The sequence below is a fragment of the Budorcas taxicolor genome, chromosome 22 (assembly GCF_023091745.1).
Source record: "Budorcas taxicolor isolate Tak-1 chromosome 22, Takin1.1, whole genome shotgun sequence".
In the NCBI taxonomy this organism is placed as follows: domain Eukaryota; kingdom Metazoa; phylum Chordata; class Mammalia; order Artiodactyla; family Bovidae; genus Budorcas; species Budorcas taxicolor.
Window position 1 is genome coordinate 52,112,033 of NC_068931.1, and position 24,740 is coordinate 52,136,772.

The window sequence follows — 24,740 nt, forward strand, 5'->3', positions numbered from 1 at the left end:
TATTTTTGACCCAGGGATCTTCAGAGGGCCCTGAAATTATGCCTCATTGGAAGTTTCTTGGCCTGTCTATATGTAAGTTTAGTCATGTTACTCAGAGGGAGTGAGTCTTGAGCGTTTGGGGTCCCCCTGAAGCCTTTCAGGGACTGCTTATTTGCCAGAACGGCTGAGAAGCCAGAGGGAAACAATGAGCCCTGTTGTTGGAACTGTAAATAATGAACCGACTGCCGCAGTTCTGCTCTATAGGGCCCCATACTGACTGCTATTCAGTTGTAAATATCCCCTTTCTGCTGCTGTACTGGAGGGCAGACAGCCTGTGGCTATATATTATGCTAAATATTCCCTGGAATCCAAGCTCAGGAAGAGAGGACTTTGCAGGTGGTAAAACCAACCCTTTAACTTGCTGTTCATCTGCTTCTATCTCCCCATAACTCAGGGTGCTGAGACAGCCCACGCCTTCCCTTTGAGACACATGGATATTTTTGTAAGTATGGAATGCATATACATGTATAGGAATGTTTTGATACTTGATTCCTTCAGCGGCACCTTCTCAAAGATAAGAGATGGACTTAGGCCATTTATTTTCCATGCCCCATTTTTCCTCTTTCACTTGGTATTATTTTGCTTTAATTGATGCAGAGGCTTTCCCCTGAGAAGCTATTGTATAGCTGGGGAAGTATTTCAGAAATGCTTAAATTAATGTTTATTTCGCATCTATTGCCGGTTGGGTTGTTGGCACCAAGACCCCAGCTTGGGTTCCCAACTCATTATTGCATCAGCTCTTTTTCTGGATGTGATCCTTTCATTTGCCAGTTTCCTAGACTGATACCTGGTTCTTTCCTGCTTTTCTGAGCTTTAAGATTCAGAACTCTGAGCTATGATTTGGCCCTCTGAATCCTGACTATCTCTGTATCCATTCTCTGTACTTGATTCCAGGCTCTTATGATTCCTACTAAACCTTGAAAACTTTTCCTCATTGGCTTAATATTAGAGAAAGCAGGGCAGTTGTTCAAATGGTAAACTTGTAGACCTTCAGGTCTTAAAAGAAGCCTAGGTATCATTAATGATATAAGTTTCATTTTAAGACAGAGGTCATGAGGCCCAGAGATGTTGCCTGAGGGGTGGAAGTCACTCAGATTCCACCCAGATGTGAGCCTCCCTCCTACTCCTCACCACCCTCCACCCTGGGCAGCCACTCAGCTTCTGGTATATTTGGGAGGAGGTGTGTGTGTTTCCTCCTATTCTCTCATGACTTGGTGCTCACTTTAGGTTATCAAATGAGTGGCTCCCAGAAATGCTGGCGTCTTCAGAGGAATTGTTAATGTCATGCCCCCCATCGATTTGAGGATGTGTTTGTAGCACACTTGTCCCAAACAAATATGCAGACAGCATACAAATGGCAATTTCTCAACATGGTGTGAGATAACAATTGAACACAGCCAGTGACACCCCTTGGCAGGCAGGTTCTTTACCACTAACACCACCACCCAGAAATCAGATCCACATCTTGATTCGATCATTGGGTCAGGAAGATCACCTGGAGGAGGGCATGGAATCCCATGGACAGAGGAGCCTAGTGGGTTACAGTCCATAGGGTCGCAAAGAGTTGGACACCACTGAGGCAACTTAGCACAGAGCATGCATAGAGAGCCATGCTGTTAAAAAGCCTTTAGTTTTCTGTCCTTAGAGAATGTCTCACTATCTTCTTTTCTACCAAGGCCTAGCCTACACACACTGCTCAGAAATCTCCTTGTTTTATTACCGAGCCCCTTCATACCAGCCCTTCTAAGGCTTCTTTCAAATGCCCCTAATCCTCATCACCCATGCAGAGCAGTGTAGCGCTCCCTTTTCTTTCTTACACCATGTAGCCATTGGCCAAAGCCCAGCTTCCACCCAGATGTCAGCCAACTCCTGCCCTCCAGCATCATCTTCCCTGGGCAGTCCATTCTGATTCCAATCAGTTTGGGGGAAAGGGTCAGTGTTTCCTCATGTCCTGAATTCTTGATCCCTTAGTAGCCTCGTCAAACCTTTCTGATAAGCCAGGCCATCTAATAGAGAGAGGACTGAGGACATGTCCTTAATAAGTGAGGGAGCTTGTGAGTTTGGGTGGCACTGTCTTCTTTCTCACTCTCTCACACCTAGAAAACAGACAGGGAATTTAGACTAGACTCAAATTTCAAATTTCCTTCAGTTTGAGAGTCGGTACCTTGAACGTTTTTAATAAACATAGGCATTGGCTTTGGGAGAGAGAAGGAAAGACTTCTCTTATGTCCCCGTAGTGAAGGTACAGACAATGTTATGTGATATACACTCAAGCCTTCTTACATTTTGTTCTCCTTAAGTGTTTCTTCAACCTTTATTTCCCCCCTGACCAAGAAGCAAGTTCGGCACAGGGCTCATGAATCAGCTTAACTCATTTTCACTTGTAGTGGCAGCAAAACACCCTCTCTGAGGTGCTCTGCTGTGGAGATAGACTTGAGTTGGGAGTATCTATTCTTGGATTCCAATCCTTGCTCTGCAAGTAACTTAGCTGTGTGGCTTTGGTTAAATCATTTCACCTGTTTGGATTTCAGTTTCCTGAAGGAAAACATTGGCTGCAAGAAACAGAGAAATGTAGTCCCAGTAGTTCTTATCAAATTGAGGGTTATTCTCTCTGGTAGCCAGGGATCTGACTTTGGGCAGCCTCTGCTGTGATTCTGGCAGCTTAGCAGCACTAGGGTCAGTGACTGCAGTTCTCTTGTGTTCAGTCGTGTTCGACTGTTGGCTACCCCATGGACTATAGTGTAGCCTGCTAGGCTTTTCTGTCCATGGAAATTTCCAGGCAAGAACACTGGAGTGGGTTGTCATTTGCTTCTGCAGGGGATCTTCCCGACCCAGGAATTGCACCCTCATCCTTGTCTCTCCTGCATTGGCAACGGATTCTTTACCACTGTGCCACCTGGGAAGCCTTGCCTTATTGTCTCAGGATGTGAGTTGTAGCTCCAGACAGCTGTGCATTTATGGCAGGAAGGAGAAGCAGGGCAGAGTGGAGAGGAAACAGCCCTCCTCTCCTGTGCCTTCCATCAGCAGAAGGAAAAGCCATCTCAGAAGCTCCCAGCAGACTTTTCCCTTTGACAGAATCACATGAAAACCCCAGCTACAAGGGAGGCTGAGAAAGTAAGTGCTCGGTTGTTCCAGCCTCTGTGGTGAGAGGCGGGCAGAAGAAAGGTATGCTGCTTACCTGTTGAGTTAGCCAGCCCAGCAGTGTCCACCACACCTTCCTCATATATGAAAGGCAAAGGTGGTGCTAGAAATGATCCCTAAGACCTTTCTGATCTCTTTCTGTGTGTGAGTCTCTGAATAGGGAGGAAGAATTCAGTAGGTAGCATCACTTATATGTGTATAGCAATTTTGGGATTCTGTGCAAGTCCTTCCCCAGGAAAGCATCCTCTACTCTATGGACAGGTTGAAGGAGGAGCTACAAAGAAAGTTTGGAGTACAGATGGACACAAAATCACTCCAGGTTTCTCTGTACAGTAATACATTTCTCATATAGTAACCCAGTATCATCCCCAGAAAGAAGCAGAGGAGGCCAGTATTCACAAGATAGCGCTGTTTCTGACAGTTCTAGGAAAGGAAAACAAAACCAAACATCTATTCGGATGAAAATATTCCCAATAGACGTAATAACACACATATTGGTATTATATCAGGATTTTCAAATACGTTTTAAGATTGTATAAAATTGACAAAATCAAGAGAAATGCATTTTCATTAAAAAAATTATTTTTCAATATTCACTCCCATATCTAATTTTGCATGATCACAATCTTACATGGACTTTCTTCATGGCTCAATGGGTAAAGAATCTGCCTCCAATGCAGGAGACACAGGAGACGTGGGTTCAATCCCGGGGTCGGGAAGAATCCCTGGAGGAGGAACCCACTCCAGTATCCTTGCCTGAAAAATCCTATGGACAGAGGAGCCTGGCAGCAGGCTACAGCCTGAAAGGTTGCAAAGAATCAGATACGCTTGAGCGACTACACACGCACGAGCACAAATCTTACATGCTCACTATTTTGTGTCCTGATTTTCCCACTCAGCATAATCAGATTATGCTGTTATGTTATAGAAAGTGTCCTAAGAGGAAACAGGAGTGGGAATGACCATATGGAACTGTCAGGGGAGGTGGAGACAGAGGGACAGGAGAACCCTTGTGTCTTGATGAGAAACTTGGCTCCTTCACCAATGTGTCCCATTCTTTGTGTGATTACAAGATGGGGAACTAAGACAGCAGAGTGAGCCACAGCTGCTGGGACAGTGGGAGTCTCTCCAGGCATCCAGAATAAGTTCAGCTACCTCTTCTTAACCACTTGATGTAGGAAATAACTTTGACCCACTGAGCTTGCTTCCCTTTGGAATCAAGAACTGCTTTTTGAAGAAAGCATCTTCATATACCAACTCTGGGTTTGCTTTAAACGTATCTCGAGAAAACAAAACAAAAAAAGTGCTCTCTGAGAAGCAGTGGGTCCTCTGATACCAGGATCACACACACAAAAGCCTACAGGAGACAGACAGAGAACACAATGTGTGTTTCCCTCAGTGAGAGATGACAGAGAACGTAGACCAGCATTAACTGGCGGGTACCTAGACCTTCTTCTCAGATCTTCATGTGTTTAATAGAGTATGAATTTCTGGTGTTTGGAGTTCTCTTATGGTATACAGCAAGGGTCAGGAGCTTTAATTTTGACTACAGGCTTTGCTCACAGATCCTTGAGGTTTGTCCTATATATGTTATTTTGTCAATTCTGGGCATTTCTCTACTTTGGGGCATAAAATCATAGACGTGTAGAAATGATAAGTTAAATATTCTAGGAATCATTCATTCAATTTGTCAATGAGGTTCCGTTTTCCTCCCTTTTGAGCACATACCAGGATTGCATTTTGAATTCTTGCGGTTGACTGGGGCAATGTAACAAGTTTTTGCCAAATGGATTTTGAGCCTAAGTGATGAGTATACTGCAGTGCCAAAGTATCTAACTGTATACTGTACATGTGGGAACTGTTTGAGCTTTCTTTTTCCCTGGTACAATGTCCATTTGTCTATTCACATGCATGCGTGCTAAGTTACCTCAGTCATGTCTGACTCTGTGCGACCATGAGATTATCCAGGCAAGAATAATGGAGTGGGTTGCCATGCCTTCTTCAGGGGAATCTTCTTGACTCAAGATTGCATCTGTATCTCTTACATCTAACCTGCATTGGTAGGTGGGTTCTTTACATCTACTGCCATCTGGGAAGCCCTCATCTATTCATAAGTAGCTGCGAAGAGCAGCACCCTTGGGAAAACTGATTGCTAATAGGAGTGAGAATTTTGTTATTAGGCCTCTCGGGTCTGGAGGATATTTACTCTCATCCAAAATTTAGACTATCCTGACTGCAAAGACTCCTTCTCACCCGGAACGAATTTGAAATCTTTTACCTCGGGACATAAGGGCAAACTAAAATGGTCAGGTGCATATTAGATAGTTAAAATGTAGCATATAAATATAGATTTACTATATAGAAATGCAGCTGGACCTAGTTCTGCCCTCTATCACTGATAAGTTACCTAACTCGTGGCCAATCACTTGATTATCCACTGGTCCCATCAGTTCATTTAAGAAGGGCAGAATACTGTCATATCTTTCCTTTTATTCATCTAGTTTTAAAGATTATGAGATAGTTCTTTGCCAACTTCAGAAAGTGACCAACTTACCTTGAGTTTGAATGCACTGTCATTCTTACCCTTATTAAGGCTCAAATTGTCCCATGTAGAAGTCTCTTTGAATTGACTTCTGCACTTTTGGCATCACCCTGGAAGCTTTTGATACATTTCCTTTTCTCTTTTATGTCAAAATATTCTGGGCCCAAACCAGGAATCAGCCATTTTTCCAAGAAGCTTTAGTTTCCTGTAATGAAAGATGAATTTTAGGATTAGAGTCTGAACTTGATGGTGATACTAGTTTGGTCATGTTTTTCTAAATTTTCAAGGGACAGCAGGATGGGGAAGTATGTAAATATGACATGTGAGTTTATACTGACATTTCCAATTCAAATTCAGGACCATGAGGCTTTTACTTAATTTCTCTGTTACTGTTGGGAAATAGCTGCATAAATCTCTTGTGTTTCTGAAAATCTTGAGAGCAGGAATGTTGACCAACTTTGTTCTAGACTACCTTCTGAAGGATGTTTGTATAGTGGGTAACCCTGAAAGATAAAGATACTTTCTTTATATATATATATATATATATATATATATATATATATATATATATATATGTTGATATCTCCCTAGTAACTCTTAAATGCCTGAGTTCTTAAATGCTAATAATGATCTGTGTCTTTCATACTAAAGGTCAGTGGTTTTTTTTTTGTTATTATAAAATCCTTGTCTCACATTTTCTTTTATTATATGTCTACAATACATTACTCAGTATTCTTTCGGAATAAACTGTTCAACTATCTGATAATTCGATTTTCTTTCCCTCTAAAGTCAATAAAACGTTTTGCCTACACAACCGAAGATTTTCTTTTTCTTCAAAAGTCAAGGAAATTTATTAGGCTATGTCTTGGTGACAGTTGATAGTCCTGGATATATGTGTGTTCTTTGACTATTTTGTCTTTTTTTCACAAAATTATTTTCAAACTAAAGTTTTTAGTAGTTGTTAGCTTTATATTTGTTTTGAGAAAATGCTGTTATTTTTATGTTGAACCTTCTTAGCTTAACTTAAATATCCATTTCTCTCAAATTATTGTGTAAAATTTGCTTTTTATCTTCTATTTCTTTTAATGCAGAATTTATTGTGATCATTCTCTTGTTTCTCTTCCTGCTTAGTTTTCTCTTATATAACATATTTTCTTTTATTTCTAATTTTTGAATTTATACCTCATTTTTGAATTTTCTAATTCTGATTTGTGTTGTTCTTTATTATTTTTACATGAATTTTTACGGGTTTTTTAATGCAATTTTACACCTTTGTTCTTTGTTTGAACATGCTTTGATGATATTCTTATTGTTTATAGGAATATTCTGTTCCTTTTTTTCTGTTTCTTCTTGCTCTCAAAGTAACTTTGCGTGAAATTTGATCTCAAGCTTTTCTGATCCTCCTGTTTAATGACTTTGAGTTTTCTTGAAATGTTAGAAGTATCAATACATTCAAATTAGCTGTTCTTCAAAAAATGCCTCCTGTTGCTTTGCTGAAAGTTTGAAAATACGATGGTTGTCACTCTGAGATTTCACGGTGCTGTTATCTCCCTGCACTTTCATTTGGATATTCCCTTTGCTTTCTCTGTCTGGCTCTGCTCAGGCTTCCTTGCTCTCACAGTGGTTTACCCTCATGTGGGGCTGGTCGGTTTCATGAGTTCATAAGCACTCAACCACCCCGGTCTTCTCAGTTCTTTGTGTTCTTGTACTTACTACTATTGGAGTCCTTAAAAATTCCCCTAAAGGTTGAGTGAAGCCATTCTCCTTCCATGGAGCTGTTTCTTTTCACTCCCTGTTTCATCACATAACCCGTTAGTTCCTTCTACCTTCTCCCGCATAGGTGATGAGATAGATTTTGTGCCATCTTTCTTTTGCTCCTACATGGGTTCTCAGAGATACATTGTCACCCAGCTTTGTTGAAAATGTTGTACGTAGGTTTTTAGTTTTCCTCTCTAGTTTGTTTATTCTCATGCAGGGATTCCTGAAGAGCAGAGACTGTGTGACCAAAACAGCCATCATCTTTCTGAAATTCACTTATCTTGTTTCATTAAAAAGAGTTGTTTAACAACTACCGTTATGTAAATATCAAAGTATAAAAGTAAATAAGATGCTGTTCCCTTTTTTGAGGAACTAGTGTAAAACTGAGAAAGAGCTTTGAATGCTGAGGCATTTTTTTCCTTTTTTTAAATTTAACTTCATTTTGAAGTATAATATATATATAGAAAGGTTCATATTTCTTAATTGTACAACTCATTAATTTTCAGAAATTGAACAAACACATGTGACCACTGTCTACATTAATTACATTAGCTTTCCTTTTGTCCTTTCCTTTCTATACCCTCTGACTGATAACAGCATATGAGTAACCACTCTCCTGACTTCTAACAGTATAGACTAGTTTTGCATGTTTTTATTCATTATATGGATAGAATGAAAACAAGATGTACTTTTTCAGTCTATCTCCTTTTGCTCAACATTATACTCATTATGATAATGATTAGTGCTGTAAATAAATTTGTTCTCATTTCTGTGTAACTGTATCACAATTTCTTTGTTCTACTGATTATAAGCATTTATATATCCTTTGGGACTATAATAAATAGTGATGTTATAATTTTCTAGTATATATTCCTTAACAAATGAATGTATGCATCTTTCTTGGGTATATACTTAACTTGGGATGGAGTTGCTGAGTTGAAAGTTGAACATCTATTCAGCTTCAATAGGTACTATTAAATTTTTTTCCAAAGACATGGTACTTCCAATTGAACTTTCACTTGGTACTATGAGTATGATCTGGGTAGGGAAAAGCTGTAACCAACACTATCTTTTAGGAAACTAGTTCTGGGATTTCTTTGTTAGAGTAGATTAAAGGAAGGAAACAACAGAAATAAAGACTAATTTAACTATGATAGAAGAAAATAAAAGATTAGAATATAGTAAGTCCCCTACATATGACCAGGTTCTATTCCAAGAGCAGGTTCATAATTCCAATTTGTTCCAAAGTCCAATAAAGTAAGTCTAGGTACCCAACTAACACAGTGGGCTATATACCACTGCTTTTATGCTTGTTTCCAAACATCCATGGCTTGAAAACTGTACCACTATCTTCTATGTATACAGTATATATATATGTATCTTCTATGTATATATATATGTATATATCTTCTATGTATACAGTATATATATATGTATCTTCTATGTATGTGTATATATATATCTTCTATGTGTACAGTATATATATATGTATCTTCTATGTGTATATATATATGTGTGTATATATATATCTTCTATGTATACAGTATGTATATATGTATCTTCCACATATGTATATATATCTTCTATGTATACAGTATATATATATGTATCTTTCTTCTAGGTATATATATATCTTCTATGTATACAGTATATATATATGTATCATCTATGTGTATATATATATGTGTATATATATATCTTCTATTTATACAGTATATATATATGTATCTTCTATGTATGTATCTATATCTTCGATATCTTCTATGTATACAGTAAAGTATACAGAAGCACAACTGCTTGTAGAGGATGCACACGAGTGGCAACGTGCACCAGGCACGTGAACTAACGTGTGATTGGACATGCGAATGCACGTTCACGTTTTTGAAAGTTCACAACTTGAAGGTTCATATGTAGGGAACTTACTGTATGTTAAATGGAATAAAGGAAGAGGTATGGATATGAGCCACTGCATGTTGGTATAATCTGCTAAACCTCTGTGAGGGAGAAAAAAGTTATTACAGTTTGCATGGAAGTTTGGGTGGCAAGATGATGAATTCAGATATGCTGTGCCAATGCAGAAAAACCTCAGGGCCTACTTACAAGCAACTCTATCTTTCCCCCTTATTTCCCATCCCTACAGGTCCTGAACTGATCCCTCAGGCTTCCTGTAACCATGTAAATTAACAAATAAAAGACCACATATTTTTTACACTTAACTAGGAATGCAGCGATTTCTGTAATATAGGGTCCCGGTAACATAAAACACCCGTTGAGAAGAATCTGCAATTACTGCCTTCCACCTCACACGGCTGCATTATTTTTATTTTTTGTTACACACAAAAGTTCTTTAAAGCAGTTAATCGGGATTGGCAGCTCCTGGGTTGCATCTCTTCCCTCTGAGGCAACCCCCACTCCTTTATGCCTAGCCTGGGCTACATCTACCTGGATCCCTGTGCTAACAGCCAAAAAGCTCTAAATTGTCATGGCCTGGGTGCTGTGCTTTCCCCCAGCCCGTCCTCCCTTATGAGTAGAAAGAAAAAGTGTTCCCTGATGGGCTGAGGAAGGGCACAGGACAATGGCAAACTCTCCCCATCGTGCAGAAGAATTATTTTTGGGCAGAGCCTTCCTGCGCTCTGGTTTTCTTCAGTCTTCAAGTACTGATGAAATTTGCATGTGAACAGACGCTTTGCCTCTTATGGGCCCATCTGTTCATGCTGTTAATTTTTTACCTGGAGCCCTAATTATAAATGACTCTGGGCAGAAAAGCCTATGATGTCACTATCGGGAGATCAGAGCTTCAGGTGGGATATAAGGTGCCGGAGCAGATGGACATCATCTGTGCAAAGATCTTCATGTTTTGTCAATATCCACTGCATAAGAATGATGGTGAATGGAAATACTTAAAATAGATGCAAGGAAAATAACTCCCAACTACATTGCTCTTTTTTTCTTCCTTTCCCAGCTTTAGTTCAGTCACTCAGTCAAGTCAGCAAGTCACACAAGTCACAAGTTAAGTCACACAAGGCTTCCCTGTCCATCACCAATTCCCAGAGTTCACTCAGACTCATGTCCATCGAGCTGGTGATGCCATCCAGCCATCTCATCCTCTGTCATCCCCTTCTCCTCCCGCCTTCAATCTTGCTTAGCTTCAGGGTCTCTTCCAGTTAGTCAGTTCTTTGCAACAGGTGGCCAAAGTATTGGAGTTTCAGTTTCAGCATCAGTCCTTCCAATGAATATTCAGGACTGATTTCCTTTAGGATGGACTGGTTGGATCTCCTTGCAGTCCAAGGGACTCTCAAGAGTCTTCTCCAACACCATGGTTCAAAAGCATCAGTTCTTCAGTGCTCTGCTTTCTTTATAGTCCAACTCTCGCCTCCATACATGACTACTGGAAAAACCATAGCTTTGACTAGACTTAGCTTTCCCAGCTTACCACATGGCAACAACAGTATAGTGCCATGATTTGTAGGGATTAGAATCACGCTTTTAGTAAGCCTGGTTTTCCAGGTCCATCATCGCGAAATAGATACCCTCTTGGCTTATAGATTGACAGGAGACTCTGAATTCTATGACATCAGATCCAGGAATAGCCAATGAAATATCTGAGAAACCACTCAGAGGAAGAGGCCATCACAAGATTTATATAGTCCAATTTTTTTTCTACAATATAAGCCGATTCATAATTCCTCCAGATTCAGCCCTATATTCATTTTATAATTCATGGGATCTTTATTAAAGGAGGCAGGAGAGGAATACCTCTTCCTCTTCCTGGAGTATAGGGAGTTTCAGCCAGTCAGCTGTCTAGGAAATTGCCTGACTTATGTACTCCTCATAGGTATGTGCTGCAGCTGCTAAGTCGCTTCAGTTGTGTCCGACTCTGTGCGATCCCACAGACAGCAGCTCACCAGGCTCCGCCGTCCCTGAGATTCTCCAGGCAAGAACACTGGAGTGGGTTGCCATTTCCTTCTCCAATGCATGAAAGTGAAAAGTGAAAGTGAAGTCGCTCAGTCATGTCCGACCCTCAGCGACCCCATGGACTGCAGCCCACCAGGCTCCTCCGTCCATGGGATTTCCCAGGCAAGAGTATTGGAGTGGGGTGCCATTGCCTTCTCCAAGGTATGTGCTAAGAACATACAAAGTTCTTCATCAAAAGCAGAGACTAACACAATGCTGTAAAATGGTATATATCGATTCAGAAAAAGACGAGGTGTAAAGCCAAGATGCAAAACAGTGTAATGTGCTCCTAATTATATGTAAATAAAAGAGGATAAACACATACACATACAAGATGAAAAAAAAAAACAAAACATACCTACCAAATTATAAAGAAAATGGGAAGGGCATAGAATGAGATACGAACTTATAACCAAGATAGGAAGGAGATTACGAATTCTAAGCCCGTCTCCAAACAATCAAATATCCAACTTCTGGTTAAATCTATCACTTAGTCTTTAAATTTTTTTTTCCATCAAAATCTTTCTTTTATAACTATTCTATTGACTCTATTATAAAGTTTGTAAGCCATTACTTGATAGAGTAGGTCAATTTAGGCTAGAAAGAGCTAACATGGGGCATATAATTCATGTAAGTGTCCTTTCTTAGTGTGATTAAGGGGGATCACGTTTTCATTTCCAAGGATAAAGTCATAGGCAGTTCCCCCCGCCCCCCACTATTTGAATGGAATGTAATACAGTCAATTAGCTGAACAGAAAATGTGTAGGTACAAGCAAAATTTATTGTCATCATTTGCCCTCCAGAGAGCCAATGATGGGGGAGGAAAAACAGGATCCTTTGACAAGGAGGAGTTACCTTTTTTCCCACCCCAAGCAGGGTTTTGTGCTTATTCTAATAGCAAAAATGGGCAAGCAGATATAACCAAACAATCTAGAAGTTCTTCAGGGAACCTGGGTCTTCTATGGACCATGAGAGGAGAAATGGCCAGTCAGTCAGTTGGTCTCCACAAGTGATAGAAAATCAACTTTGAAATCAGGCTAAGTGAGCAACTGTTAACTTTGGCTCTCCTGAAGGATGACTCCGAAGCCTTCTATTTTAGGGACCAGTTGAATTTCGCCTCTTATTGGGGATGGTCAAGCTCGAGGCAAGGCTGCTTATCACATCAAGAGTTAATAGTTATGTTAGGGCTTCTCCATCTTCCTTAGCAAAAATGTTCTGAGACATTTGAAAAACCCAAGCACACATTCCTATTTCAAATATAATGTTGGAGTCTAAATTCAAACTGGTGTAATATTATCAAGTTGCTTCACATGGCTTTAAAGACTTCCACTATTTATAAGGATAATCTCTTTGTTACTGAACTCAGGTCTGGCTGCTCACTACTCAGAAAAATATTACTGAAGGGACAAGTACTGGTAGGAAGGGAACAATTAGTTTAATCAGAAGGCTGGCAATCTGGGGAGAAGGCATGCCTGTGTCCCAGAACCAACTCCGAAGATTCTACTTGACCATGAAAGGTTTTAAAGGGAAGAAGGGGAAGTAATTTTAGTTAATCACTGAGGTAGCAGATCAGATTCATCATCACCACCCACTGTGTGCAGACTTGTCAGTTCCTTGCGCTCTTTCTTTAGATGCCATCTGTTCACAGAGTTCATTCAGGAGATTGCTGAAGGGAAGCCAGGGAAATATCTGGTTATGTGTTAATTACTTATTCTTCATTTCTGTTTGTTTACCCTGAGGAAAGAACCAACAGTTTAGGCCAAGTATCATGTGATCAAAAGATGTGAAAGGTGTGCTTGGACTGGAGATGAGTAGATTATGGGGGTGCGTGGTTCAAAGTTAGTTACAATTTATTGGGTTGGCCAAAAGTTTCATTTGGGTTTTTCTGTAAGATGGTATGATCCAAATGAACTTTCTGGCCAACCCATATCTTTGCTAAGACAAGACAAAAGGGGACTCCTGCAGAAAACTCTTTCCTGCAATAAGCTGCTTACAAATCTCTACCATCAGACATCCTTCCATTTGTATGGGTTCAGGGGCAAAGGTTCCTCTTCTATAATTTCTTCATGCTGACATAGGGCACCATATTCTTAGAGTGGAAGATGGCAACATGGGCCTGTAACATCTCTTTGCTGACAATTCTAATTGTCACTTCTATATATGGACAGAACAAGCTATAATTATTTTGATGCTTACAAAGGTACAGATTATTATGAACAATAGTGTTAATCCCGTTCTCTTGAGGCCAGTTCTTGGAAGTGTGCTAGCCGTAAATTCAATACTGCTCAAGATGGAGCAATTTATGTCATGGCTACAGTCTGATCGTGATGCAGTTAGCTTTTTCCTTCTGGTGGCAGAGTGTCTATAACACAACTCAAGGCTATGCATAAGACACTGAAAGATTCTGAGACTCTATTTTTCTAACTGTTAATTGTTTGAACCTGCTCCTTTGTGACTCAGGGAGGTCTGGGACACTTCAGCTTTTCTACAAACAAGAGGCAGGGGACATGGAAGTAGCCTTTGTATTTGGCGGGGCTTGAAGGACCTAGTGGGTTCTACTCAGTTTCATCATGACTAAAGATAAAACCTTTCATTGTAAAATGGCATTTGTTTAGGTAGTACCTAGACCCCAAGCAAGGAGGAGCTTATCTAAGGAATCTCTTACCAAGACAGGTCTCAGTATGAACCTACATGTACAGGTTTAGAAAGCAGCCATATATCAACAAACACAGGGAAGGAGGAGTCTTGAACATAGAAAGCCAGAGGGTAAGACAATCTTTGAGAAAGAGGTGATATAGATTTTTATCATGGTGGCAATGCCATTTCTTCATAAGAGCATTCAGAAGGCAGTCAATAGGAAAAAGTCCTAAATACACAAATCAAGATCATATTCACACAAAATGGAGGGAAGACAGAAAAGGAAGTCGAGGTAAACTAGCTGATTTTCAAGTTTTTAAAACAAAGCCTGAGGGTAAAAAATTTATAAAGTCCAAGTAAGCTGATATATACACAGATGAGATTGGTTTCCCACTGCCTGTCTTAGGTGAATTTTCCCTAAGACAGAAAATAGTTTCCCTTATATCACCTAAAAGTTAGTCCACACCAATGACCGATCATGGTTATAATGGGACCTTTCTCCTTTCTGGCTTTTATGCCCCCCTTAAGGTGTCAGGGACAGGGGAGCCTGGTGGACTGCCATCTATGGGGTCGCACAGAGTCAGACACTATTGAAGCGACTTAGCAGTAAGGTGTCAGGATAAAATAGGTACCATTTCAGGCCAAGAGTCAGAAAGAGTTGGTTGACCAGCCTGAGTCTTTCTTTTTGCCAGGACTGTGTCTCAGAAAAATCCATAAGTGGCAGCCTTGACTTAGAAGAAACATCTTTGATTTCTTTCCTATAAATCCTCTTACAAAGGATTGGCCCTAGTCATGATGTGTGAGATACTGTTACAATCACTTCATGGCAGTGCTCCTACCTGGAGAATTCCATGGACAGAGGAGCCTGGCAGGCTACAGTCCATGGAGTTGCAAAAGAGTCAGACACAACTGAACAACTAACACAAAATCACTGCAGACAGTGACAACAGCCATACAATTAAAAGATGCTTGCTCCTTGGAAGGAAAGCTGTAACAGACCTAGACCCCATACTAGATATAAAAGGCATCACTTTGCTGACAGAGGTTCATATGGCCAAAGCTGTGGTTTTTCCGGTAGTCATGTACAGATGTGAGAGTTGGATCATAAAGAAGGCTGAGTGTCACATAATTAATGCTTTCGAATTGTGATGCTGCAGAAGACTCTTGAGAGTCCCTTGGACTGCAAGGGGATCAAACAAGCGGAAATCAACCCTGAATATTCATTGGAAGGACTGATGCTAAAGCTGAAGCCCCAATACTTTGGCTGGTTGATGCTAAGAACCATCCCATTGGGAAATACCCTGATGCTGGGAAAGATCTGAAATCAAAAAGAGAAGGGGGTGGCAAAGGATGAGATGACTGGATGGCATCACTGACTAATGGACATGAATTTGGGCAAACTCTGGGAGATAGTGAAGGACAGAGGATCCTGGCATGCTGCATTCCATGGGGTCGCAGAGTCGGACACAGTTTAACAACTGAACATAAATGCTACAAGTTGCTTTACAATGTTATGTTAGTTTTTGCTATACAACAAAGTGAATCAACTATAAGTATATGTATATCCAGCCTGTCTTAGACCACCCAGCATCCAAATTCCATCCCTCCAAGACATCACAGAGCACCAAGCTGAGCTGCCTTTGCAGTACAATAGGTTCTTACTAGCTATCCGTTTTACACATGGCAGTTCACGTGTGTTAGTTTCGATCTCTCAGCTCATCCCACCCCCTACCCTGTGTCCAAAGCCTTCTAACCAAATATTTTTGTGACTTTTTGGACAGGCATTTGAGTAGAAATCAAGATGCAGAGAAAACTATTTCTCTTGGATATCTGCATAATAGTCTCAACCTAATATATCTGCCTCAGTAGTTGTGTAGGTTGAAAATAAGAGAGGATGTTCCAGAAACAACCTCCAGAGTTTGCTCATTTTACCCTTTTAATGGCCTTTATACATATGCTGTGCGTACTCAGGTTTCCTTTTGCAGCGTGGAAGGTTGCGCCAAAGCATTGTTTCACTGGCAAAGCTAACTTCATCCTTTTATGAGCATTCTTGACAGACTCACAAGATGGTCTAAGACAACATGCTTACTCTCGTTGAATTCTGTCTTCCATTTTTCTATTAGATTCTTTAATTGGCTATTTATACCACTTCCAGACATTTGTGTACTGCCCCAGGATAAATAAATTTTAAAAAGTATAATATGAGTAGCCAGCCCACAATTAATGAAGGAGCTCATTTATTTTGTCTTGAAGTTGGCTGTTAGGAATCTGAAATTTATTTTCCCCTAGAAAAATAAAGCATAGACAGGTTATTAATTTAGGCTACTGTATTTTATTTCTTTAGAGAATATAGATGACTATTAAATCTATTTTTAAAACCCTGTTTTCTCATTCACAAGCTACTTCTCTGTAGAATACATTTGCATTTTCTAGTTTTACATACCATGCACATACCTGTTCCCAGTATAATTTCTCCCCCTTGCACTGAGCTAAAGTGGGGGTAGGGGGTCACCAGAGGTCCAAGGGGTAGCAGTGGCCAAAGCAGAGAAGGAAGGAGAGGAAGTCTCCATGGCAACCACAGCTCAGCTGGGAGAACCCCTTGCCCAAGCCTTAAACATCTTTTGGGTGAAGGAATGAGGATTCTGTTTCCCAATAAGAGCAGGAGTTAAGAAAACTCCAGCAGTCTCTTTTGTTGAGGTGAGACTATGGGAGCAGAAGTATTTGCATGAAAGAAAGGTTAATAACTGAGCATCATTGTTCATCTGATGATGTCCAAGTTCTGTGTCTTATTAGTTGTTTATCTGTAGCTCCTGACAGAACGCCAAGCAAACACTGGAGTTTTAGTAAATACTGAATTATCCCGGGAGATGATCCTTGGAAGGGTAAAAAAAAGTGACTTGGGATAGAATCTAGCTAAAATAATCCTGCCTGAATTTATATTTCACTCTCTAGAGGCTTGTGAGTGTCCAAACACTTGCAAGCGTTTACATACTGTGGTATACACAGAGCAGGGGTGGACACTGTTTCTGGAACAGAAATTCCTACCCTCACATGCTCAGGATCCAAAACAGCCATCCAGGAAGTGACAGCAGAGGGGACATTTCAGAATCAAACGGGAACTTGATTTGAATTATCGTTCTGTGCCACATGGCCAACTGTCTGTTTTCTCAAGCCCTCCATTTATTTATGTTTAAAAATGGAAATGCTGTTAGAAAAATTTATGGCCGCATTGGATCATGGTGAAGGTTAAATGAGATATTGGATGTAAAACTTGCCCAGTGCATGGTAAGCAGTTAATAAATGCTAGCTTACAAGATTTCGCACTTTGGGGAAATGTAATGTGATGGGAAAATGAGAGCCCTCCTACGGACCTGAGACCAGAGGCACACCTGGGCCAGGAGTGACTTTCAGAGCTTGTCTGTCAGCTCTGAACTCACTTAAATGCCTGATCATAGCCATTTTGGCAGATCAGGACGAGGGAGGGTGAGGTGTGCGTGGTGAGAGTCACATTTCCTCCTGTGGGTTTGTGTCGCCCGCCATGACTTCCACATCCATTGTGTTTGTGCTCCAGGCTGCTCTATTATTAGTTTCTGCTGCTGGTTCTCCTCCAGCTGCGTGTCCATCAGGGTCCATTACAGAATATCAATCTGTCCTCATATGGCAGAAAAGCCGTGCGGCGATCTATTAAAAATATCCCCAGTACCCTAGGCCTCTGACAGTCTCAACCCTCAGCAGCCTCACTGCATGGAAGACATTGTTCCAAAACTTCCCAAGGTGTCCTTTGTTATTTGCCTCTATCAATCCTTTTTGGAACTTGTTGCTCTGAACTAATGAGCCCCACGATGAGCCCTTTGACAAAAAGGTTGTGTCTTTTGATGGTATTATCTGTTCCCTTAGCAGAAGGAAGTCAAGGTTGGGTATCTTTGATTTTGAGAGATGATCATTTCATTTGTCAAAATACACACAGGGATTGTCTTTCATTCCCTGCCTTCAAGTCAAGGTCCCCAAGTCAATATGTCATTACCTCACCTGTCACCTATAACCACAGCCTTTTGTTAACTCTGTGGTTACAGCGTCATGGCACGAAAGTGCCCCGTGCTTGCTTCTGATTCTCTTCCCACATATCTGAATTTCTCCTTTATGAGTCCACATTTCACGTTTTGTGTCTGTCATACTGTCTTATCCCCTCAACACCCGACCTTGGGAAAAAGTATGGGAAACTCATGTCTGTGAAGTATGGAGCAGGTGTGACACTCTCAGGCTTCTTGCTTCTCTAGTGTGAGTCATGTCCACACGGTACCCGTCCTGGGTTGGCTGTTGAGTTTCTTGTCTTCAGGAGTGTTTGCTCCTGCGGTTCTTCAGTCACCAATGTGCTTGTGAGTTTCTCTTTCCCCTCCTTTCTGTCTTAACAGTCATCCGAAGGAACTGGACAAAAAGATTAAGACATGTTAACTCATCAAGCTGTGGTTGCTGAGAGTCAGTTGAATTGAGAGAGAAAGAGAAAAGGAGAAAAAAAAAGAGATGAACAGAATTGAGGTAGCAGATGAAAGTCAGCTGGAGGAAAAAAAATTATAACTTAACATGGGTACTGTTATGGGCTGGGAATTCTTCTAGCCTCTTTTTATACCCAAGTCCACTTCATTCTTGTATCAAACACTTGAAATGGATATGTGAATGGGGGGACTGTAGCATGTTTATAGGGAGTGTGGACTTTGGAGGCTGATTGCCTGGGATCTAATCCTCACCCCTCTATTAATTAATTATGAGGCTTTGAGAAGTTACTTGACTCCTCTGTGTCTCAGCTTCCTTATTTACAAAATGAATCTAATAATACTTACTTTGTACATTTTTCCTAATAATTAAATGTTAATATATATAATCTAACAGATCCTGCTATATAGTAAATGTTCATTAAGAATTAGTTATTGTATTAATAATTGTATTCTCACTTGTAGAGCCTGGCCAGGTCTACAGTATTTGTCTACCAAGGACAGCGTACCCCTGACTATGGACAGTCATACAGCTTTGTTTAGGCAGAGATCCCTAAAGTTCATGGCCAGCTGTCCTAGTAACTTGAGGGGAACAGGGCAATCTTCTCAGACTCATCTCGTGCACCGGGAATGCCAATAGCTTCTCACACTCTGTTCTGAGGCAGATTTTGGCATATGTTTCAAGAGCATTTGAACCTTTTACATATTATTACCATAAACTGTTAAATCCCTTCTGTAATGAGAAGCAAATTGGGAACTAATTAAAGGTAATCTTTCTGGAAAAAAAAAATCCTGCTTGGGCTCTTCAGAGTGGGACAGACTCCATTTTATAATTTCTTTCTGAGAGTTCCCCACTTCCTATTTACAACTCATTCAGTTATTTATTAGCTTAAGAAAGATGCCCATGAAAGGTCCCCTGGGCAGATGAACATACAGTGAAATAAAGTACACTTTCGTATTAGAAGCTTTATCCATTCTGGTGCTCACCAGGCTACAGACTTCAGAGGAACTGGAAAGGATTCAGCCCATCTCTGAATTCCTGTGGTTCCTTGAATCACTAGCAAATTGTTCAGCCATTACTTGATATCTGATTGCTTATAGGTCAAGATATCCAATTCTTAACTGTAAATTCACTGAAGCTACAGACCACGCCATATGTATTTTCCCGTGGACTCATCCTTTATCTGACAAGCACATGAATTCCCCTTCAAACCCCATCTCATGAAAGTATCTCGGTCACCACAGTTCTGGAGACCCATGTACTTGATATGGCTCTGCCAGGATGGCCAACTGTCAGCTTTCTCTTTTCATCACACATGTGCTCCAGTTACAGGAACCTTCTCTCACCATCTTGAAGGTATCTGGAAAAGTCCTTCTACCACAGGATCTCTGCATGTCCTGTCCCCACTGTCTCATTGTTCTCCCTGCCTCCTTGCTCTTCTCATCATCACACTTTTCTCCCACCTAGTTAATGTCTATTCATCCTTCAGATACTTTGACTCCCCCTATGTGCCCCTCCCAACATTCCTCACTCCCACACTCATCCAAGTACAGTTCTTTGATATTAGCAATCAGTGAATATCTTCATTTCATTGAAAGTACTTCTTAATATTTATAATTAAAAGTTTTATTGATGCAGCTATTTGATTAATGTCATTCTCCTGACTAGCTCGAAGTTTCCATTAGAGAAAGAACTGTTTTTGCTCATCATTGCATCTTCAGCATTGGACACAGTATTTAGCCCAAAAGAAGGTTGCAATAATACTTTTGAGTTAATTAATGCTCAACAAGTGTTTTGATTTTCGGTAGTTAAAGCTTTGGTTGTTATTACATTGGTAGATTCAGTAAAGTTTTCTAGAACCAAGATTCAGCATAGGGTTTCCTGTAGTATCTTCAAGTAGTTCCAGTCTGAAACTGTGCTCTGAATAGGTGTAACTGGTATGTGGTAGACAGGTTTGTATAGGATAAAAGTCAGACTAGAGGTCATTGCCTGGTAGGTCATTCTGAACTAGCATTCTCATGAGCAGCAGTGTCAGGACAAGCTTGTATGAGTCAGGATAACAAATTAAGAACAGGATTATGGAGTCCTCAGGTGTTGAACAGAAATGAAATCTATGTGATTGGCAAGAGATCTGGAATCCTGTTTAGTGAACTTATATTTATTGCAGAAGTTGATGGGCTTGACACTATACTTCACATTATAAGAACAGGACATCTGTAGACAAATGATTCTGTTCCTTTTCTAGAGTCCTGGGGTAGGGGGAGAATGATTAGTTATGGTGTGTTGTAGAAAATCCTCTGATAGAGATGCTGCAGGAAGACCCAATTTCACAATCTGTGGCCTTTACAGAAGGCTTCTTGGAGAAGATAACACCTGAGCTGATCCTTGAAGAATGACCAGGAGTTAGGTCATGAGTCTGTATAGTCAAAGCTATGGTTTTCCCAGTAGTCATGTATGGATATGAGAGCTGGACCGTAAAGAAAGCTGAGCACAGAAGAATTGATGCTTTCAAATTGTGATACTGAAGAAGACTCTTGAGAGTACCTTGGACTGCAAGAAGATCGAACTAGTCAATCCTAAAGGAAACCAACCCTGAATATTCACTGGAAGGACTGATGCTGAAGCTGAAGCTCTAATACTTTGGCCACCTCTTGTGAAAGCCAACTCATGGGAAAAGACCCTGATGCTGGGAAACATTGAAGGTGGGAGGAGAAAGGGACGACAGAGGATGAGATGGTTGGATGGCATCACCAACTCAATGGACATGAATCTGAGCAAACTCTGGGAGATAGTGGAGGAGCCTGGCTCATGCCATCATCCATGGGATTGCAAGGAGTTGGACACGACCGAGTAACTAAACAACAATGAAGCAGGCGTGTACAGAGTAGTAATAAGGACAGGAATAGTAGGTATATTCCCAGTAATGAGCAGGATGTGGGGAGGTCAAAAGACGGAACAGTGCCCAGCATACTTGAGAAACTGGAAACCTCCCATGGATGACTAGATTGTGGGGGTAAAATGGGGCTGGGGGGGGGGTTAGAAAGCCATAAGCCTGGGGTAAAGGCCATGAACTTGATAGGGGTGGGATTTGAGAAACCACTGCAGAAGGACCAGAGCCATCTCTGACCCAAGCTGTTTAGAAAAGTGGCTTTGCCATTAGAGTGAGAAATGGATGAAAGAGGTGTGGGCTGACAATGGAGCTTATGAAAGAGAGGTCATGAAAAGATGTAGGGGAGTGGTGTTTAAATTTCTGGAAAGGAGATAGACTTTAGGTGTATTGAAAGATAGAGTCAATAGAGGTTGGCCATACCAAATGTAGGCAGTGAAGTAGGAGAAAGTTTCTGACTTTGGCAGTTTGGTAAATGATGCTGCCCCTTACCAAGAGAGGTTCCGTATGAGGGAAACAGCTTTTGTTGTTTGGAGGTGGATAAAGTGGATAAATTGGTTTTAAAGTATATTAAAGGATGATGAGATTGCTTGCTGGCCCCAAATATCCATGTTCTCTCTTCAAAATCAAATGTCCATGTTTCCTGGAGGCTTTCTCAGCTTGCTTGCACCTGGGTGATGATCATTTAATTACGTGCTAGCCAGTGGGATGTAAGCACATCTTTGGAAACTTCTTTCAACCAGTGTTCTCTCTCTTCCTCATTTCCTCAGTTATTCTGTTGGGAATCCAGATGTGTTGGCTAGGATTCCAACAGCCGTCCTAGACCATAAGATAGAAGCTGCGTATGGAAGATAGTGAAGCAAGGAGATAAAGTGTCTTGAGACCCTGTTGACTGTAGCCTTTTCAAGCGTGGGTGCCAGTTTGGATACACCAGTATGGATCAGTTAGCTTCTTTCACTAGCCATACCTATCGTCACCCAATGGCCTCATGAATAAAGTGACCATTCTGGGAGAAATGGAGGCTATACCCGGGCTTAGCAGATGGGCTTCTGCTTATCAAGATCAACATTGGGTTCCCAATATGGTGCCCTTTCCTGGGGTGATCATCTAGCTATCTAGTTATGAGTTGTTTATACTGGACTACTCGTATCATGGAAAGGGCAGTGTTTCGTTCCTCCTGGAATAGATAATTACTCTGGATATGGATTTGCCTTCCTTGCTCACAATGCTTCTATCAGAGGTAACATCTGTGGATTTACAGAATGACTTATAGTATTGTACACAGCATTGCTCCTCATCAGATCGCTCATGTTATAGCAAGAGTGGGAATGGACCTTGCTTATGGAATTCAGTGGTCTTAGCACATTTCTTTGGAGCTTCCCTGGTGGCTTAGATGGGGAAGAATCTGCCTGCAATGCAGGAGACTCAGGTTCAATCCCTGGGCTGGGAAGATACCCTGGAGAAGAGAATGACTAACCACGCCAGTATTCTTTCATGGAGAAGCCCATGGACAGACACAACTTACCGACTAACACACACACACACACACACACACACACACACACACACACACACACACACCATGTTTCTTACCATCCTGAAGCAGCTTGTTTGCTAGAGTTCTGAAATAGCCTTTGGAAGACTCAGAATCAACAGAGTATAGAATCTCTCTCTCTCTCTCTCTCTCTCTCTTGATTTCTTGGTTTCTCTCTGTGTCTCTTTAAATGTGTGTATATATGTGTGTGTATATATATATCCACATCTATAGAGACCTTGGAGTTGTTTCAGTCTTTTCAGATTCCCTTCATTGTTTCACCTCACCTTATTTCTTGAGATGGACAGGCGACCCTCTGACTTCCTGGTACCCATGAGGCAGAGGAGGCGGTTTACTGGCTAATGATTCATCATCTAGAGCTGTCAGAGTGTCAAAGTGAAAGTCACTCAGTCTGTTTGATTCTTTGCAACCCATGGACTGTAGCCTGCCAGGTTCCACCGTCCATGGAATTCTCCAGGCCAGAATACTGGAGTGGGTAGCCGTTCCCTTCTCTAGGGGATCTTCCCAACCCAGGGATTAAACCCAAGTCTCCCACATTGCAGGCAGATTCTTTACCATCTGAGCCATCAGGAAAGCTCAAGAATACTGGAGTGGGTAGCAGTTCCCTTCTCCAGGGCATCTTCGTGACCCAGGAATCACCCTGGGGTCTCCTGCATTGTAGGTGGATTCTTTACCAACTGAGCTACCAGGGAAGGGCCCTAGAGCTGGGATTGCCCAAATTTGGTGGATTCTAGATTCTCATACGTCCTTGAGTGGTTCAGGTCCCTTGAATGCATAGCCTCAGCAAGGGTGGTTACGGTATGATGACTTACTTTGGTCATTACAACTGTCCTCCACAGGTATGATTATGTTGTCAATGATATAATTCAAAGCCATTAAAAATACTTCTGCGTGAAGAGTAGGTTTTATTATTAATTTTTTCTCTGTATTAAGGGAAGTGGTAAAACATACTAGCTTTATATTCCAAGATTTTAAATCTAAGAGATATGAATGCATTATGACCTGTGTAACCTTAGGGAAATTACTTAACCTCCCTGAAGACGCAGTCTCATAATTTGTAAAATGGAGGTTAAAATACATTACCTTCATTACCAGGCTGCTTAAAAGAGAAAATAAAGGTTGTGCGTGCATATAGTGCTTAGTAAACTGTAAGGGTATAGTAAATAATGGCTGTTATTGTTTTAAAAGTCAAACTACTGCTATGTGAGGGTCCAAACCTTTATGATATTAAAAAGTTCATTCCCCAAAAGAAGGTGTCTCCACTGATCTCCGGGATTTTTCTCCAGGCCATGCCATCAATCCTTTCTATCCTTTGTTCAATACCTATAGGGAGAAGCTAATGTGTTTAACTCATCTGTGTTAATGGTTTAATTTGTTTCCCCTCCCAAGTAACCTTTGCCTTGCATCAGAGAGACTCTCAGGGCCTTAATGAAAAGTGGTGACTAATGTGAGAACGTCAGGCACCCGGCAGGGCCAGAGAACAAGATGCCCCTGGGTTAGGGGCTCATTTCCAGAGGAGCTGGAGCAGGAGGGCTCACTCAGCCTGCCCCTGGGTGAGGCTGGCCTTGTTCTGCAGAAGAATAAATCTGTAAAATCAATACCAGCTCCTGTTGTTTTCAAGTTTTACTCCTTGCCTTTAGGTGCAGACACACAATGGGCACTCAGTAAATATTTATTGAATGCAGATGGGAGAAGAAGGGGGGCCGGCAAGGGTGGGGATTGAGAGGCTCTCTTCA